Source organism: Triticum urartu, chromosome 2 (assembly GCF_003073215.2).
Source record: "Triticum urartu cultivar G1812 chromosome 2, Tu2.1, whole genome shotgun sequence".
NCBI classification, from domain to species: Eukaryota; Viridiplantae; Streptophyta; class Magnoliopsida; order Poales; family Poaceae; genus Triticum; species Triticum urartu.
The window spans coordinates 19724679-19745781 of record NC_053023.1 but is presented as its reverse complement, the minus strand read 5'-3'; the positions used below and the strand labels follow the sequence as shown (position 1 = coordinate 19745781).

The following is a 21103-nucleotide window of genomic DNA, read 5'->3' as shown; positions in this document are numbered from 1 at the left end:
TCTTTGGTGCCTCAACTCTAAACCGTTTAACTGAACTATCACGTAGTTATCTAAACGTGTATGTCCGATGTTCGTAACATCCACAAACGACGTTCGGGGTTCAGCACACTGAGCGGTGCATTAAGGACATAAGCTTTCTACTGTCTGCATAATTGCTACTGTCAACTTTCAACTATATTTTCTCTAGGAACATATCTAAACAGTAGAACTAAAGCGCGAGCTTATGACATAATTTGCAAAGATCTTTTTGACTATGTTCAGGATAATAAAGTTCATCTTATGAACTCCCACTTAGATAGACATCCCTCTAGTCATCTAAGTGATTACATGATCCGAGTCAACTAGGCCGTGTTCGATCATCATGTGAGACGGACTAGTCAACATCGGTGAACATCTTCATGTTGATCGTATCTTCTATACGACTCATGTTCGACCTTTCGGTCTTCTGTGTTCCGAGGCCATGTCTGTACATGCTAGGCTCGTCAAGTCAACCTAAGTGTTTGCATGTGTAAATCTGTCTTACACCCGTTGTATGTGAACGTTGGAATCTATCACACCCGATCATCACGTGGTGCTTCGAAACAACGAACTGTCGCAACGGTGCACAGTTAGGGGGAACACTTTCTTGAAATTATTATGAGGGATCATCTTATTTACTACCGTTGTTCTAAGTAAACAAGATGCAAAAACATGATAAACATCACATGCAATCAAATAATAGTGACATGATATGGCCATATCATATAGCTCCTTTTGATCTCCATCTTGGGGCTCCATGATCATCTTGTCACCGGCATGACACCATGATCTCCATCATCATGATCTCCATCATCATGATCTCCATCATCGTGTCTCCATGAAGTTGTCTCGCCAACTTATTACTTCTACTACTATGGCTACCGGTTAGCAATAAAGTAAAGTAATTACATGGCGTTGTTCAATGACACGTAGGTCATACAATAAATAAAGACAACTCCTATGGCTCCTGCCGGTTGTCATACTCATCGACATGCAAGTCGTGATTCCTATTACAAGAACATGATCAATCTCATACATCACATATCATTCATCACATTCTTCTTGGCCATATCACATCACATAGCATACCCTGCAAAAACAAGTTAGACGTCCTCTAATTGTTGTTTGCATGTTTTACGTGGCTGCTATGGGTTTCTAGCAAGAACGTTTCTTACCTACGCAAAACCACAACGTGATATGCCAATTGCTATTTACCCTTCATAAGGACCCTTTTCATCGAATCCGTTCCGACTAAAGTGGGAGAGACAGACACCCGCTAGCCACCTTATGCAACTAGTGCATGTCAGTCGGTGGAACCAGTCTCACGTAAGAGTACGTGTAAGGTCGGTCCGGGCCGCTCCATCCCACAATACCGTTGAAACAAGATTGGACTAGTAACGGTAAGCATATTGAACAAAATCATTTCCCACAACTACTTTGTGTTCTACTCGTGCATAGAATCTACGCAATAGACCTAGCTCATGATGCCACTGTTGGGGAACGTAGCAGAAATTCAAAATTTTCCTACGTGTCACCAAGATCTATCTATGGAGAGACCAGCAACGAGGGGAAGGAGAGTGCATCTACATACCCTAGTAGATTGCTAAGCGGAAGCATTCAAGAGAACGGGGTTGATGGAGTCGTACTCGTCGTGATCCAAATCACCGATGATCCTAGTGCCGAACAGACGGCACCTCTGTGTTCAACACACGTACAGCCCGGTGACGTCTCCTATGCCTTGATCCAGCAAGGGGAGAAGGAGAGGTTGGGGAAGACTCCATCCAGCAGCAGCACAACGGCGGCGTGGTGGTGGAGGAGCGTGGTACTCCAGCAGGGCTTCACCAAGCATCGCAAGAGACGAGGAGGGAGAGGGGTAGGGCTGCGCCAAGAAGGAGAGGAACTCATGTCACTTGTAGCCTCCAATACCTCAAGTATATATAGGGGAAGGGGAGGGGCTGTGCCCCCACCTAGGGTTCCCTCCCTAGGGGTGGCGGCAGCCCCTAGATCCCATCTGGGTGGCGGCCACAAGGGGGAGAGGGGGAGGCGCACCTGGGGTGGGCCTTAGGGCCCATCTGCCCTAGGGTTTGCCCCCTTCCCCTCTTGGAGGCGCTTTGGGCCCTTGTGGGGGGCGCACCAGCCCACCTGGGGCTGGTCCCCTCCCACACTTGGCCCATGCAGCCCTCCGGGGCTTGTGGCCCCACTTGGTGGACCCCCGGGACCCTCCCGGTGGTCCCGGTACGTTACCAATAAAACCCGAAACTTTTCCGGCGACCAAAACAGGACTTCCCATATATAAATCTTTACCTCCGACCATTCCGGAACTCCTCGTGAGTCCGGGATCTCATCCGGGACTCCGAACAACATTCGGTAACCACATACAAACTTCCTTTATAACCCTAGCGTCATCGAACCTTAAGTGTGTAGACCCTACGGGTTCGGGAACCATGCAGACATGACCGAGACGTTCTCCGGTTAATAACCAACAGCGGGATCTGGATACCCATGTTGGTTCCCACATGTTCCACGATGATCTCATCGGATGAACCACGATGTCGAGGATTCGATCAATCCCGTATACAATTCCCTTTGTTTAGCGGTATTGTACTTGCCCGAGATTCGATCGTCGGTATCCCGATACCTTGTTCAATCTCGTTACCGGCAAGTCTCTTTTACTCATTCCGTAACACATCATTCCGTGATCAACTCCTTGATCACATTGTGCACATTATGATGATGTCCTACCGAGTGGGCCCAGATACCTCTCCGTTTACACGGAGTGACAAATCCCAGTCTTGATTCGTGCCAACCCAACAGACACTTTCGGAGATACCTGTAGTGTACTTTATAGCCACCCAGTTACGTTGTGACGTTTGGCACACCCAAAGCATTCCTATGGTATCCGGGAGTTGCACAATCTCATGGTCTAAGGAAATGATACTTGACATTAGAAAAGCTTTAGCATACGAACTACACGATCTTTGTGCTAGGCTTAGGATTGGGTCTTGTCCATCACATCATTCTCCCAATGATGTGATCCCGTTATCAACTACATCCAATGTCCATGGTCAGGAAACCGTAACCATCTATTGATCAACGAGCTAGTCAACTAGAGGCTTACTAGGGACATGGTGTTGTCTATGTATCCACACATGTATCTGAGTTTCCTATCAATACAATTATAGCATGGATAATAAACGATTATCATGAACAAGGAAATATAATAATAACTAATTTATTATTGCCTCTAGGGCATATTTCCAACAAGTCTCCCACTTGCACTAGAGTCAATAATCTAGTTCACATCACCATGTGATTAACACTCAAGGTCACATCCCATGTGACCAACACCCAAAGAGTTTACTAGAGTCATATAATCTAGTTCACATCCATGTGATTAACACTCGATGAGTTCTGGGGTTTGAATCATGTTTATGCTTGTGAGAGATGTTTTAGTCAACGGGTCTGCAATAATCAGATCCGTATGGACTTTGCAAATCTCTAGGTCATATTAGATGCCGCTTACCACGCTATTGGAGGCTATTCAAAATGGTTCTCCACTATACGATCCAGTTTACTACTCAGATATAATCGGATAGTGTTCAAAGTTGCATCGATGTAACCCTTTACGGAACTCTTTATCACCTCCATAATCGAGAAACATGTCCTTATTACTAAGGATAATTTTGACCGCTGTCTAGTGATCACTTGGATCACCTTGTACCCTCTTGAGACATTGGCAAGGCACACACCAGGTGCGGTACTCAGCATGGCATACCGTATAGAGCCTATGTCAAAAGCATATGGGACGACATTCGTCCTTTCTCTTTCTTCTGCCGTGGTCGAGCTTTAAGTCTTAACTTCATACCTTACAACTCAGGCAAGAACTCCTTCCTTGACTGATCCATCTTGAACACCTTCAAGATCATGTCAAGGTATGTGCTCATTTGAAAGTACCATTTAGTGTTTTTGATCTATCCTCATAGATCTTGATGCTCAATGTTCAAGTAGCCTAATCCAGGTTTTCTATTGAAAAACACTTTTCAAATAACCCTATATGCTTTCCAGAAATTCTACATCATTTCTGATCCACAATATGTCAACAACATATACTCATTAGAAATTCTATAGTGTTCCCACTCACTTATTTGGAAATACAAGTTTCTCATAAACTTTGTATAAACCCAAAACTCTTTGATCATCATCAAAGCATACATTCCAACTCCGAGATGCTTACTCCAGTCCTTAGAAGGATTGCTAGAGCTTTGCATACTTATTAGCATCTTTCAGGATTGACAAAACCTTCCGGTTGTATCACATACAACCTTTCCTCAAGAAAATCGTCGAGGAAACAATGTTTTGACATCCTATCTACAAGATTTCATAAATAATGCACAGTAATTGCTAATATAATTCCAACAGACTCTTAGCATCTCTACGAGTGAGAAAGTCTCATCGTAGTCAACTCCTTGAACTTGGTCGGGAAACTCTTAATGACAAGTCGAAGCTTTCTTAATGGTGACATTTACCATCATTGTCCGTCTTCCTTTTAAAATCCATATGTACCTAACAGCCTTACAACCATCAAGTAGTTCTGCCAAAGTCTACACTTTGTTTTCATACATGGATCCTCTCTCGGATTTTATGGCCCTCGAGCCATTTATCGGAATCCGGGCCCACCATCGCTTCTCCATAGCTCGTAGGTTCATTGTTGTCTAGCAACATGACTTCCAAGACAGGATTACGTACCACTCTGAAGTAGTACGCATCCTTGTCATCCCACGAGGTTTGGTAGTGACTTGATCTGAAGTTTCATGATCACTATCATAAGCTTCCACTTCAATTGGTGTAGGTGCCACAGGAACAACTTCCTGTGCCCTGCCACACACTAGTTGAAGAGACGGTTCAATAACCTCATCAAGTCTCCACCATCCTCCCACTCAATTCTTTCGAGAGAAACTTTTCCTCGAGAAAGGACCCGATTCTAGAAACAATCCTTATTGCTTTCGGATCTGAGACAGGAGGTATACCCAACTGTTTTGGGTGTCCTATGAAGATGCATTTATCCGCTTTGGGTTCGAGCTTATCAGCCTGAAACTTTTTCACATAAGCGTCGCAGCCCCAAACTTTTAAGAAATGACAGCTTAGGTTTCTCTAAACCATAGTTCATACGGTGTCATCTCATCGGAATTACGTGGTGCCCTATTTAAAGTGAATGTGGTTGTCTTTAATGCCTAACCCATAAACTATCGTGGTAATTCGATAAGAGACATCATGGTATGCATCATATCCAATAGGGTGCAGTTATGATGTTCGGACACACCATCACACTATGGTGTTCCAGGCTGTATTAGTTGTGAAACAATTTCCACAATGTCTTAATTCTGTGCCAAACTCGTAATTCAGATATTCATCTCTATGATCATATCATAGATCTTTTATCCTCTTGTCACGACGATCTTTCAACTTCACCCTGAAATTACTTGAACCTTTCAATAATTCAGACTCGTGATTCATCAAGTAAATATACTCAACATCTACTCAAATCATCTGTGAAGTAAGAACATAACGATATCCACTACATGCCTCAGCACTCATTGGACTGCACACATCAAAATGTATTACTTCCAACAAGTTGCTTTCTAGTTCCATTTTACTGAAAACGAGGCTTTCAGTCATCTTGCCCATGTGGTATGATTTGCATGTCTCAAGTGATTCAAAATCAAGTGAGTCCAAACGATCCATCTGTATAGAGTTTCTTCATGCATATCTACCAACAAACATGGTTCGCATGTCTCAATCCTTTCAAAAATGAGTGAGTCCAAAGATCCATCAACATGGAGCTTCTTCATGCGTTTTATACCGATATGACTTAGTGGCAGTGCCACAAGTAGGTGGTACTATCATTACTATCTTTATCTTTGTGGCATGAACATGTGTATCACTACGATCGAGATTCAATAAACCATTCATTTTAGGTGCAAGACCATTGAAGGTATTATTCAAATAAACAGAGTAACCATTATTCTCCTTAAATGAATAACCGTATTGCGATAGACATAATCCAATCATGTCTATGCTCAACGCAAACACCAATCTCGATGGTAGAGGGAGCGTGCGATGCTTGATCATATCAACATTGGAAATACTTCCAACACATATCGTCAGCTCACCTTTAGCTAGTCTCCGTTTATTCCGTAGCTTTTATTTCGAGTTACTAACACTTAGCAACCAAACCGGTATCTAATACCCTGGTGCTACTAGGAGTACTAGTAAAGTACACATCAACACAATGTATATCCAATATACTTCTATCGACCTTGCCAGCCTTCTCATCTACCAAGTATCTAGGGTAATTCTGCTCCAGTGGCTGTTCCCCTTATTACAGAAGCACTCAGTCTCGGGTTTGGGTTCAACCTTGGGTTTCTTCACTAGAGCAGCAGCTGAATTGCCGTTTCATGAAGTATCCCTTTGTTCCCTTGCCCTTCTTGAAACTAGTGGTTTCACCAACCATCAACAATTGATGCTCCTTCTTGATTTCTACTTTTGCGGTGTCAAACATCGCGAATATCTCAAGGATCATCATATATGTCCCTGATATATTATAGTTCATCACGAAGCTCTAGCAGCTTGGTGGTAATGACTTCGGAGAAACATCACTATCTCATCTGGAAGATCAACTCCCACTCGATTCAAATGATTGTTGTACTCAGACAATCTGAGCACAAGCTCAACAATTGAGCTTTTCTCCCTTAGTTTGCAGGCTAAGAAAATCGTCGGAGGTCTTATACCTCTTGACGTGGGCACGAGCCTGAAATCCCAATTTCAGCCCTCGAAACATCTCATATGTTTCGCGACGTTTCAAAACCGTCTTCGGTGCCTCAACTCTAAACCGTTTAACTGAACTATCACGTAGTTATCAAAATGTGTATGTCAGATGTTCGCCAACATCCACAGACAACGTTCGAGGTTCAGCACACTGAGCGGTGCATTAAGGACATAAGCCTTCTAAGAAGCATTGAGGACAATCCTCAGTTTACGGACCTAGTCCGCATAATTGCTACTATCAACTTTCAACTAATTTTTTTCTAGGAACATATCTAAACAGTAGAACTGAAACGCGAGCTACGACATAATTTGCAAAATCCTTTTTGACTATGTTCAGGATAATTAAGTTCATCTTATGAACTCCCACTTAGATAGACATCCCTCTAGTCATCTAAGTGATTACATGATCCGAGTCAACTAGGCCGTGTCCGATCTATGCGTGAGACGGACTAGTCAACGTCGGTGAACATCTTCATGTTGATCGTATCTTCTATACGACTCATGCTCGACCTTTCGGTCTTCTGTGTTCCAAGGCCATGTCTGTACATGCTAGGCTCGTCAAGTTAACCCTAAGTGTTTTTGCATGTGTAAAACTGTCTTACACCCGTTGTATGTGAACGTAAGGATCCATCACACCCGATTAACACGTGGTGCTTAGAAACGATGAACTGTAGCAACGGTGCACAGTTAGGGGAGAACACTTCTTGAAATTTTAATGAGGGATCATCTTATTTACTACCGTCGTTCTAAGCAAATAAGATGTATAAACATGATAAACATCATATGCAATCAAATAATAGTGACATGATATGGCCAATATCATATAGCTCCTTTAATCTCCATCTTGGGGCTCCATGATCATCTTGTCACCGGCATGACACCATGATCTCCATCATCATGATCTCCATCATCGTGTCTTCTTGAAGTTGTCTCGTCATCGACATGCAAGTCATGATTCCCTTGACAAGAACATGATCAATCTCATACATCACATATATCATTCATCACATCCTTTGGCCATATCACATCACATAGCATACCCTGCAAAAACAAGTTAGACGTCCTCTAATTGTTGTTTGCATGTTTTACGTGGCAGCTATGGGTTTCTAGCAAGAACGTTTCTTACCTACGCAAAAACCACAACGTGATATGCCAATTGCTATTTACCCTTCATAAGGACCCTTTTCATCGAATCCGATCCGACTAAAGTAGGAGAGACAGACACCCGCTAGCCACCTTATGCATCTAGTGCATGTCAGTCGGTGGAACCAGTCTCATGTAAGAGTACGTGTAAGGTCGGTCCGGGCCGCTTCATCCCACGATGCCGCCGAATCAAGATAAGACTAGTAACGGCAAGCATATTGAACAAAATCAACACCCACAACTACTTTGTGTTCTACTCGTGCATAGAAACTACGCATAGACCTAGCTCATGATGCCACTGTTGGGGAACGTAGCAGAAATTCAAATTTTCCTACGTGTCACCAAGATCTATCTATGGAGAGACTAGCAACGAGGGGAAGGAGAGTGCATCTACATACCCTTGTAGATCGCTAAGCGGAAGCGTTCAAGTGAACGGGGTTGATGGAGTCGTACTCGTCGTGATTCAAATCACCGATGACCAAGTGCCGAACGGACGGCACCTCCGCGTTCAACACACGTACAGCCCGGTGACGTCTCCCATGCCTTGATCCAGCAAGGAGAGAGGGAGAGGTTGAGGAAGACTCCATCCAGCAGCAGCACAACGGCGTGGTGGTGATGGAGGAGCGTGGCAATCCTGCAGGGCTTCGCCAAGCACCGCAGAAGAGAGAGAACTTGGGAGAGGAGGGGCTGCACCAAAGGCAAAAGGTGTGTTTGAGAGGCCCTCCTACCCCACTATATATAGGGATCCCAAGGGGGGGTGCGCCAGCCCCTAGGAGATCCAATCTCCAAGGGGGCGGCGGCCAGGGGAGGAGTCCTCCCCCCCAAGGCACCTAGGAGGTGCCTTCCCCTGCTGGGACTCTTCCTTTAGGGTTTCCCCAGGCGCATGGGCCTCTTGGGGCTGGTTCCCTTGGCCCATGTAGGCCAAGGCGCACCCCCTACAGCCCATGTGGCCCCCCCGGGGTAGGTGGCCCCACCCGGTGGGCCCCCGGGACCCTTCCGGTGGTCCCGGTACAATACCGATGACCCCGAAACTTGTCCCGATGGCCGAAACAGGACTTCCTACGTATAAATCTTTACCTCCGGACCATTCCGGAACTCTCGTGATGTCCGGGATCTCATCCGGGACTCCGAACAACATTCGGTAACACATACAAGCTTCCTTATAACCCTAGCGTCATCGAACCTTAAGTGTGTAGACCCTACGGGTTCGGGAGACATGCAGACATGACCGAGACGTTCTCCGGTCAATAACCAACAGCGGGATCTGGATACCCATGTTGGCTCCCACATGTTCCACGATGATCTCATCGGATGAACCACGATGTCAAGGACTTAATCAATCCCGTATACAATTCCCTTTGTCTATCGGTATGTTACTTGCCCGAGATTCGATCGTCGGAATCCAATACCTAGTTCAATCTCGTTACCGGCAAGTCTCTTTACTCGTTCCGTAACACATCATCCTGTGATCAACTCTTTGGGTCACATTGCGCATATTGATGATGTCCTACCGAGTGGGCCCAGAGATACCTCTCCGTTTACACGGAGTGACAAATCCCAGTCTCGATTCGTGCCAACCCAACAGACACTTTCGGAGATACCTGTAGTGAACCTTTATAGCCACCCAGTTACGTTGTGACGTTTGGTACACCCTAAGCACTCCTACGGTATCCGGAAGTTGCACAATCTCATGGTCTAAGGAAATGATACTTGACATTAGAAAAACTTTAGCATACGAACTACACGATCTTTGTGCTAGGCTTAGGATTAGGTCTCGTCCATCACATCTTTCTCCTAATGATGTGATCCCGTTATCAACGACATCCAATGTCCATGGTCAGGAAACTGTAACCATCCATTGATCAACGAGCTAGTCAACTAGAGGCTTACTAGGGACATGGTGTTGTCTATGTATTCACACATGTATCTGAGTTTCCTATCAATACAATTATAGTATGGATAATAAACGATTATCATGAACAATGAAATATAATAATAATAACTAATTTATTATTGCCTCTAGGGCATATTTCCAACAGGAACACCAACTCGAAACTGACAAGACATTGCATCAAATCATTCTCTAACCTTGGTATGATTTCTGGATCGATTACCTTCTGAGAGATTGCATTGAGAAATGCACATAGCTTCACAATGGCTAATCGAACGTTTTCCGGTAGAAGCCCCCTCAATGCAACCGGAAGCAGTTGCGTCATAATCACGTGGCAGTCATGAGACTTTAGGTTCTGGAACTTTTTCTCTGCCATGTTTATTATTCCCTTTATATTCGACGAGAAGCCAGACGGTACCTTAATACTGAGCAGGCATTCAAAGAAGATTTCCTTCTCTTCTTTGGTAAGAGCGTAGCTTGCATGACCCTGATGTATGCCGTCTTTTCCGTGCATACGTTGCTGGTCCTCCCTGCCTCAGGTGTATCTTTTGTCTTCCCATACACGCCCAAGAAGCCAAGCAGGGTCACACAAAGATTCTTCGTCACGTGCATCACGTCGATTGCGGAGCGGACCTCTAGGTCTTTCCAATAGGGCAGGTCCCAAAATATAGATTTCTTCTTCCACATGGGTGCGCGTCCGTCAGCGTCATTCGGAACAGGTTGTCCACCAGGACCCTTTCCAAAGACCACCTTCAAATCCTTGACCATATCATGTACATCAGCACCAGTACGGTGGCGAGGCTTCGTCCGGTGATCCGCCTCACCTTTGAAATGCTTGCCTTTCTTTCTTACGGGATGCCTGCTCGGAAGAAATCGACGATGTCCCAGGTACACATTCTTCTTACAATTAGCCAAATATATACTGTCGGTATCGTCCAAACAGTGCGTGCATGCGCGGTATCCCTTGTTTGTCTGTCCTGAAAGGTTACTGAGAGCAGGCCAATCATTGATGGTCACGAACAGCAACGCCTTTAGGTCAAATTCTTCCCCCATGTGCTCATCCCACGCACGTACACCTGTTCCATTCCACAGTTGTAAGAGTTCTTCAACTAATGGCCTTAGGTACACATCAATGTCGTTGCCGGGTTGCTTAGGGCCTTGGATGAGCACTGGCATCATAATGAACTTCCGCTTCATGCACAACCAAGGAGGAAGGTTATACAAACATTTTTTTTTTTTTTTTTTTTTTTTTTTTTGTTTTTTTTTTTTGTTTTTTATTGGTTTTTTTTTTTTTTTTTTTTTTTTTTTTTTTGAGTCACAGGCCAGGTGCTATGGTTGCTGCTCTGCTCCCCAAAAGGATTAATGCCATCTGCGCTTAGACCAAACCATACGTTCCTTGCGTCATCTGCAAACTCCTTCCCGTACTTTCTTTCGATTTTTCTCCACTGCGACCCGTCAGCGGGTACTCTCAACTTTCCGTCTTTCTTACGGTCTTCTCTGTGCCATCGCATCGCCTTGGCATGCTCTTTGTTTTGGAACAAACGTTTCAACCGTGGTATTATAGGAGCATACCACATCACCTTGGCAGGAATCTTCTTCCTGGGGCGCTCGCCCTCGACATCACCAGGGTCATCGCGGCTGATCTTATAGCGCAATGCACCACATACCGGGCAAGCGTTCAAATCCTCGTACTCACCGCGGTAGAGGATGCAATCATTAGGGCATGCATGTATCTTCTGCACCTCTAACCCTAGAGGGCAGACAGCCTTCTTTGCTTCGTACGTACTCTCGGGCAATTCGTTGTCCTTTGGAAGCATATCCTTTATCATTACCAGCAACTTTCCAAATCCCTTGTCAGATACACCATTCTCTGCCTTCCATTGCAGCAATTCCAGTGTGGTGCCCAGCTTTTTCTTGTCACCTACGCAATTCGGGTACAACAATTTTTTGTGATCCTCTAACATGCGCTGCAACTTCTTCTTCTCCAAATCACTTGCGCAGTTTCTCTTTGCATCGGCAATGGCCCGACCTAGATCATCAACGGGCTCATCCGATGCCTCTTCTTCAGCTTCTTCCCGCATTGCCGGCTCAGCTTCTTCCCGCATTACCGGCTCAGCTTCTTCCCTCATTGTTGTATCATCGTATTCAGGGAACCCATGGCCAGGATAGCTGTCGTCGTCCTCTTCTTCTTCATTGTCTTCCATCATAACCCCTCTTTCTCCATGCTTGGTCCAAACATTATAGTGGGGCATGAAACCGGACTCAAACAGGTGGACGTGAATGGTTCTTGACGTAGAGTAATTGTGACCATTCTTACAGCCAGCACATGGACAAGGCATAAAACCATCCGCTCGCTTGTTTGCCTCAGCCGCAAGCAGAAAAGTACGCACGCCATTAATGAACTCGGGAGAGCATCGGTCATCGTACATCCATTGCCGGCTCATCTTCAATACACAGCACCGAAAACATCAAATTAATACAATACATAAAGTTCATACATAAAGATCATACAACACTTAAATGCAACAAACAAATAACTCTCTAGCTAAAGAATTTAAATGCAACAACAAATGCGATCAAGATCGCAACTAAGGTAACAATTGATCCAACAGCATAATGATACCAAGCCTCACTATGAATGGCATATTTTCTAATCTTTCTAATCTTCAAGCGCATTTTCTCCATCTTAATCTTGTGATCATCGATGACATCGGCAACATGCAACTCCAATTCCATCTTCTCCCCCTCAATTCTTTTCAATTTTTCCTTCAAATCCTCGTTTTCTCTTTCAACTAAATTTAACCTCTCGACAATAGGGTCGGTTGGAATTTCCGGTTCAACTACCTCCTACATACAAATATCTATGTCAACTTGATGGGCATAATTTGTCATAAACACGAAATGCAATGAATAGTTTTAAAAGAGAATATACCACATCCGAATCATAACCCGGACGAGGGCCGACGGGGACGGATATCAAAACCATGGCACTATGTATAACAAACAACGTATGGGTAAGATAATTATACGAGTAACTATATATCCAAATCACACAAACATCAATTTTTTATATAAAACTTCATGAACAAGAGGCTCACCACAAGGTGGTGCCGGCGACGGGACGTTGCGAGCGATCGACGGTGGTTACGACGGAGATTTAGAAGGTACTAAGTAAACCACACCTACATATGCAAACTAAGTGTTATTTTTGACCTCAAATTGCATATAAATCAAATACTAGCACATATATATAATTCCTCCCAAATTACTAAACTCAAAAATCAATCACTATATAAAGCATTGCACGAGCTAATCTAGCAATGAGAGATGAAAGGAAAAGTTGCTAACCTTTGTGATCATTTGAATGGATGGGGGCCTTCAAATCTTGACAAATTTTGGGCAAAATGTGTGATGAGCTTGAGAGGAAGAGGGAAAAGAACAGAGAGGAGAGGGGAAAGGGGAAGAACAGAGCGAGCTCGGGTGGACGAAGGGTCTATGTAGGACGACCTTTAGTACCGGTTCGTGATACAACCCCGGTACTAAAGGTGCTGGAGGGGCCCCAAACTGACAACATCCTGCCACCACTCTCATTAGTACCGGTTCGTAGCACGAACCAGTGCTAAAGGTTCGCCACGAACCGGTACTAATGAGAGCGGCCCGGCTAGCCGTTGGAACCGGCACTAATGGACACATTAGTGCCGGCTTAAATTTAAACCGGCACTAATGTGCTTCACGTTTGATCCTTTTTCTACTAGTGTTGAAGTGTCAGTGCTTGTGTGTAGGAAGTCTAATAGGGTGGGTTTCGATTTCTTTTGCCTTTCTGATCAGCCCAATTGGCCCGGGCTGCGTGTAAGCTTTGTCCTGATGAGGAAACTGACTGTGCATCATCAGTTTATCACCATCAGCTGGATCTTTGAAGCCATCTAACGCTCAACTTGACTGGTGTAGCGATCCAGGATTTTATCCTAAACTACTATTAAACTCACAAGAGAGAGCATTTTAATAACAAAAGAACTCTACCATGCTTTCTGATATATACTCCTGCATATATATAATGAGGTTTAGCGAGTAAGGCAGGTATATACCCGATAGCAGCAAGTAACAACCGTGCTAATTAGCAAAACAAAATACTCCGTAGCTAGTTTGTTTGCATGTGTAGCAAATCCCTAAAATAAAGGAGCGTGTGGGTGCTCATAGATTGCTTTAGGGGATAAGGTTGTTGACGTCCGGCCGGATTATATTCTCTCCTTAACAGCAGGTGTATGATACTTTTTTATTTTTATTTTTTGCGTGTATCTACTACATATTTTATGAGGAAGTATATACTTTATATTTTGTGTGAGTACATATACAATATTTTTTAGGAAGTATATACTTTATATTTGTGTGAGTACATATACAACATTTTTTAGGAAGTATATACTTCATCTTTTATGAGAGTGTGTGTACAACTTTTTTTTAAGTATATACTTCTTTTCTTTGAGAGAGAGGGTATATACAACAACATTTTTTAGGAACTATATTCACCCTTTATGGGAGTGTATACACGACATGTTTTTTGGAAGTATATACTTCATTTTGCGCGAGATATGTACAACAACATTTTTTTAGGAAGTATATACTACATATTTTATGGGAGAGTATACGTGACATCTTTCATGAGGAAGTTTATACTTCATCTTTTACACGAAGTATGTACTAGATTTTCTAAACATAAAATCATGTGTGAATAAATATACTACCTTTTCAAGTATATATTATGATCATCATGCAAGGAAGTCGTATATACTAATATTTCACGAGGAAGTATAAACTTCCGGTAATTACCAAAACAAGTATGTCATACTCGTAAATTCAAAAGGAGTTTACACTTGCGAAATACAGCAGTGTATTATTCACCAAATATGAGTATATGCATGCATTCTGTGCATGTACGATTATATTCATCTCAATGACAATGTGGTTATATACTCTGAGGAGCTTTACTTACGTTTCGTATAACTACTACCCATCATCAGAGGATATATACTTCCATTACATATAACTTTGCCACCGATCAAAAGCAATATGATTTGGCTTCTCCGAGCTTTACAAGTCACAACAAACAACATGTTAGGTATCATGTAAAATAAAACAATATGTTAGGCATGCATGTCAGGTACGCACGCATGCATGTGTATTCTGCACATCAGCAAGAACCGCGGCTGTGTATTGCCACGCGTGTGAGCGCCGATGTGTGTTGATGATGGAAACGCTAGCAATGCGCATGCCTCCATCTTGGTCGCCATGGCATGCATGGATGGATTATACTGTTTCATTGAACTAGCTCGTGAGATATCAATTACAATGAATGCATGGAAATCAATACAAGAATATCCATGCGTCGATGATGAGATGAAGAAGCCGCATCTGTTGTCATCGCCGGTGATGTCGCCCATCGGCGATGCCGTCACGATCCCCGTCGCAGTAGCTGGCCAGGCCAAGGGAAGATAGCTGCATATGTTTGTCGTTGGTGGTGATGTCCTCGTCGACGATGTCGCTGCCGCCGCCGTCGCTGGTCAGGCCAAGGGACGTTACATAGCCGCATCTCGTCGCGGTTGCCCTTGCCGTGGCTGCTTCCATCACCGGTGTCGTCTCCGTCTCCGGCATCGGTGGCTTCGCCGACGTCGTTTGCTGTGTTGCTGCGTCGTCGCCGGTGCTGTCCCCAACCATGATCGCCGCCGTTCCCGTCGCCGTCGCCATGGCCATGGCCGGTGCCGTCTCCGTTTGTTTGTTACACGAGGATGTGATGTCAAACAGAGTTGTCGTTGAGGGCATCTACTATGCACGCGATCTGTGAGCTACCAGAGTCCCTATTAACCTGGACGGGCTAACAAATTTTAAAACAGTGCGTGTGTGTGGATATTATCTGGTTGTTATCTCTTTAATTAAATGATAAAGCAATTTAAAAATCGGCATTGAAGCAATGAGCGACATGTGGCATGGGAGTACATACTCCTGAGAGTACTAACCCATTTTCCTATATATATATATATATATATTCCTATTTTTAAACAAATGCGTACCAGAAAATTGAATTGGCAATGTCTGCATAAATATGATGTATTAAATCATGTTTTGAGAGGGATTTGTTCATTTTCAAAACTAAGGAAGTTGGGTGAGCTTAAAACACCCATTCATCAGTTCAGTGAACTTTTCTAATTGTATTTTAAATCCACAAGAGGGCAAAATCATTGCTCTTTCCCAGATCATCTAAATCAGATGGGCGGGCTCCAAACTCCCAGTGCCATTTGTCGTTTTTGTGTTTTGATTTTTACTTGAGTGCCTTTGGACCGATGGTACTATGGAGCGGTGACATTAACACCATTGATGGTTGCTTCTCTCCTGTAGACTACATCTCCTTCTTCTATATGTCAATATATCAACAAAACAAGAGATCTATAATATCGTTGTTTATGGAGTTCACAGATTATTGAAGATTTTTGCTGCCATGGAATTGTGAGTTTGTGACTATACATTCTTGTGTCCTACATGTGAATTGAAGATATATTGTCTCTATGTGAATGTAAATATCCAGGTATGTAGGCAAGTCCTAACTTTTATGCACATATTTATCTATGAAATGCATGCAAGAAAATCACATCTTACAGACAATTGCCCCCTTATTGGTAAATGTGATGATTCTTAAATTAACCGGTTGGAGATCGGTAGACAGTCCGGTGTATTGATAACTGGAGTTTAGTGCTCAATATCCTTCTAACTTTTCTACTGACTGTATTTTCTTGACAGCTTTAAGAGAAGAACGAGTAATGTTAGTCATTCTCTGTCATGTATAATAGTACAATACTGGAGATGTGAATGGATAATGTTCATTTAGTACAGTATTAGTAGATGATGATTTCTTTTCTTCGCAGTCAACTCGTGTATATCCTGATATGTTCAGTCTATTCCCAAATTAATTCCTAAAGTAGCCTTAACAATTATACAGTCTCTCTATGTATTAGTACTATGTTTTCTTTGTTTTTTTGTGAGCTGGAAGAAACCATTTTGTCATAACATGTGAAAATGAGTTTATTTACCTATGTTGTTGCTTTTATCAGTTAGCAAAGATGTTTGTCAAGTAGTAAGTTAGTCATCACAGTGAAGCTGGGCAAAGGGCCTTCTGGTGAGGCCTGTAAGGCTGGAAGCACTGTATGTAAGGTGGTACCCTATGATGGATATTCATTTTTCAACTAATACATGACCACACTAGAGAATATCAGGTTCTAAATATGTACGTGGATGAACTTTAAATACCTGGATGATTATTCCGCATAAACAAAGTCATATTGTCATTTATAACACAAGAACAAAGCAATGTCCATAACACAAATAGCTACTGTTTGTGTTGAGTAGCAAATTCATTCATTGGTTATAGGGCATCAAGAAGAGCAAACACCAATGCGGTGAGACATACCTGTTCCAATATAAACATGCGGAAAGTAGTAAATCCTTTCACCTTGGCGAGGCACTGTGATCAACGGCCTAGCCCAAGCATGCCATAGCTCCTTGTATAATGCGTCGCTAGAACTCCCTGCACAAAGGATTCATTATGTGAACTAACATGGCAAGTTTACTTTGTAGCATGGTAAATTTAGTTTTATAGCATGGTTAAAATGCTATGTCAGGTATATATAGAACAACATTAACACATCGAGTGAGGTATGTGATGTCAAGGGTCTAAAAAGATTGGATCCCGTAATTGTAGCTTCAGAGCTCCAGTAATTACATAGCATTGGTCTAATTGGTGGAGGAAGCTCATGAACAGCTTCAGAGTTCATGCCCTGAAAGTTCAATCCAATGCTCGCATAAAACGATGAGGTATGAAACAATGCCGTCCTCCATCTTGAGCACATGGTTTGTGAAAAGAAACTTGCGCGATTCCTCGAGCACCACCCTCCTGTGCTGTCGACGGGGAGGTCCCCGGACACCACGAACCTGCCCCGTGCGCTCAACTTGCCAGTGAGCAGCACATACCCGTCAAGTTCAACACCGGCGGCAATGCTATAGCCTACAGCACAGTCGCTGCAACATGGGTAAGGGAGAGACCACGTCAGGGCTGGGAGGGTCTGAAAACAGCAGTGCTATACACATGACACAATGGGTTGGGCTCCTCTGTTGTACATTTGTTACTGTACAGATGCTGTAGCAGGCAGAATCTGTCGTCCGTTAGAATCCAATGGTCGTCCTTTCTCTCCCTTATAATAATTCTATTAATACTACAAACAGCCCTGATAATAGTCCAAAGGAAAATCCTCTACGCCTGTAGAATTGGCACCAAACTCCTCCTGTCCGTCTTCCTCGTTCCTCCAGATACATGACCACTTGTTTACTGAATCAGAAATTATAACATGACGCAGAGTAAGCACTTCTTTTGTTCTTGGCAAGATAAGCACAATGCATGGAACAACACCTTATCTGAAGGTCACCAATGGCATGGCTGCCAAGTTCCTCCTATTTCGGAAACTTTTCGAATGGAAATCATATGAGCATTCCAAACTCCATTGGCAAAGATCGACAAAGCAAGTGACCACTAAGTGACTAAGTCAAAACTATAACTGAAATTAAACTCAACACACGTGCATGTACCGCTAATGGCTATTGACGAACCACATTGCCATGAAGAATTAGCAGATCATCAAACAACCATATGGTGTAGCTTCTGTAATAGGAGAATGAAGAAAGAAGAAAGCAGTTCTAAGTAATAGCAAGGAATTCACCTGCTCATTCCGTGGGGGAACCATGGCACTAGCTGGCAGGAAGTTTCCTGGATTGGATCCGTGACCGTGAGCTGCAGCTTGTGGAGTTTGGCCGGGCAGGCTGGCAGGGAGGTCCAGCCGCCGCGCCGCCGCCGTCCTGAAGATCAGGGGGCGCCGGCTGTGTAGTCAGCGGACAGCACGCTGCCTCCAGCGTGATTTTAATCCTCATCCAGCTGCCACCCTCCTCCTCGTTAAGGTTGCCAGAAGGAGCCTCAAAGCTTGTCGTCGTCGTGCTCTTGGAGTACGTGGTCGCCTTGCTCCTAGAGGAGCTCGCCGTCACGGAGCTCCTGCTCCCCGGATCTTGGCCGCGAGCCTCCGTGCTTCCAGCGGGAGAGGCAGTGGCACACGACCACGGCCATGGCCGGCAGCCACGCTCATCGGACCACCGGAGCCATTGGACACTCGCGCGCGCGTCGCGGTCCGCCGCTCGGACAGCTACTGAGGAGGCGGCGGAGTACCTGGGTGCGCGGCGAATCCCCGGGAACTCGGCGACCAGCTTCCTGTCAGCGTGGCGCACGGAGAAGACGGCGACCCCGGCGAATCCCGGCGAGTAGCTGGCCGTTGGCGCGGGCAAGTAAACGGTAACGTCCCCGACGAAGAGCAGCCCGGCCAGCTCGCCTCACTCTCCTCTGATTAAAAATGAAGGATTGGAAAGAAGCAGACGAGCCTGCAGGGAAAGGATAAGGTGCCGATGCAGTCTCCACTCGTTCGGGGCGACACGTACCAAACGTACGAGAAACGTGGCGTGGCAGGGGACCAGTGCGACAAGGTACTCCGTGACGTGGCAGGAGTACATGCTACACCACCAGTGGTAGGTAAAGCGTTTGGGAGGAGGAGCCAGGTACCAGACATTCGGGCGTTATCTTTTTCGTTATAGCAACAGATTCTATGAGTTGATTATGAGTTAATTTAACCAGTATCACTATATAGAGACGGGTAATGCATACAGGGATCACCACTTGCGTGGTAGCACTAATTTATAATATAACCATAAGATTTTATTTTTGAAATATAGAAACCTCGCCACCCTGTTCTATTTCATCGATGAAACAAGACTTTTACAACATGTAAGATGTCAGGGTGTACATAACTATGAGAGGTTGAAGATAAAAATACATCGTGTTAGTTTAACACCGAATTTGAGATTTTGAGGTGAGGTCACTAAATTGAGCATTTGTTTCCCCATTTGGCAGGTCGGAATTCACAGACATCCAAAAGGAAAGAAAAGGATGATGTATTAGCCAAACTATCAAAATTAGAATTTCTCTGTTTTTACATCAAGACAGCACAAAAGCGCCAAACCATCAACCTACACAACAATATTGAAACAATGTCAAGTCGTCTCGAATTATACCCAAGCCCACGTCTATACTTCCTTAGCATCCACCTAGGAACTCATTCGTCTCTAGCGATAAAACCCACGACAACCAGAAACAAAAAGCGAAGCAAAGGAACCGAACATGAGGCGCCAAAATTCGCCATCTATACGGAGGAAGAGCGTGGTCGACACGAGATGGCGTTTCGGTCTGGCGACTCGGGGGGCGATTCCGCGGGCGACGCCGCTCGCTGCCTCGCGGCGGAGGCGGAAGGCTGGACGGAGGTGCGGCCTGCTGAGGGGTGCACGCGGTGGAGCGCGCCGTCTGGGGGGCGGCCTCTCGCCCCGCCCTTCTCCAGCAGCAGGTTCTGGGCTCTGGAGGGGGTCAACTCCGACGGCGACGACGATGAGGTAAGTAGCGAGGTAAGCGATGGTGGTGGTGTTTCGCCGAGGCCCCGGCGGGGTGCTCGGTGGGTGACTTTGTCGCCCGTGCGGAGGAGCTTGGGGGCTCCTTCGTGGCCGGTCGCCGGCGAGCATTTGCCCCTGGTGGGACATGGCGGGCGTCGTCCGGCGCCGCGGATCTGGCGTCCGCCGCAGGGGGTGGATGCGGGTCCTGAGGGCCGCTCGTGCGACCTGTCGGAGGTGGTTCGCCGCGTTTTGGTGTTGGAGGGACCTCCTCCGGCCCCGGCGAGCTCGTCGGAGACGATAGGGGTCGGTGGCGGCGACGGCGGGGCCGCCAGTGTCGGGGAACCGCGGGTCCTGGCTAGGGTTTCCGGGGAGCCGACGGTCGGGCCAGTTTCCCGCTGCCAGGAGGGTGGCCCAGCCTTCCAGGAATTGGGGTGGTGGGCCCATCGGCGGTCCAGCCTGCCTCTTGGCCTGTGGGGGTGCAGGGACGCCCCTCCGTGCTTGGGCCTGACCAACCTGGTCCGGTGGCCTGCTGTGAGCCTGCGCTTAGGCCCGGGCCCAGTGCGGAGGAGGTTGCGCGGTCGTCCACCCCTATTAATAGGTGGCTGTGGGTGCCAAAAGGAACCCTAGATCTGTCTCTAGGGTTTCCTGCATCCCACTCTCAGGTGTGGCGCTTCGGGCACCTTGCCCGTCGTCTCCTACGTTCTG

The 21103-nt window shown here is 45.2% G+C and overlaps 1 long non-coding RNA gene across 2 annotated transcripts; it reads right to left on the bottom strand.

The window, feature by feature from the left end:
• Positions 1-14896: 14896 nt before the first annotated feature.
• LOC125535244 lies at positions 14897-19446 on the bottom strand. 2 transcript variants are annotated; one of them, XR_007294601.1, is made up of 3 exons: positions 18637-18800; positions 17334-17450; positions 14897-15737 (listed from the first exon to the last, which is right to left on the bottom strand). It is a non-coding gene; the product is annotated as an uncharacterized LOC125535244 (long non-coding RNA). The 2 variants fall into 2 exon arrangements; XR_007294600.1 differs by having other exon boundaries at positions 14897-17450; positions 18637-19446.
• Between the last annotated feature and the right edge of the window lie 1657 nt (positions 19447-21103).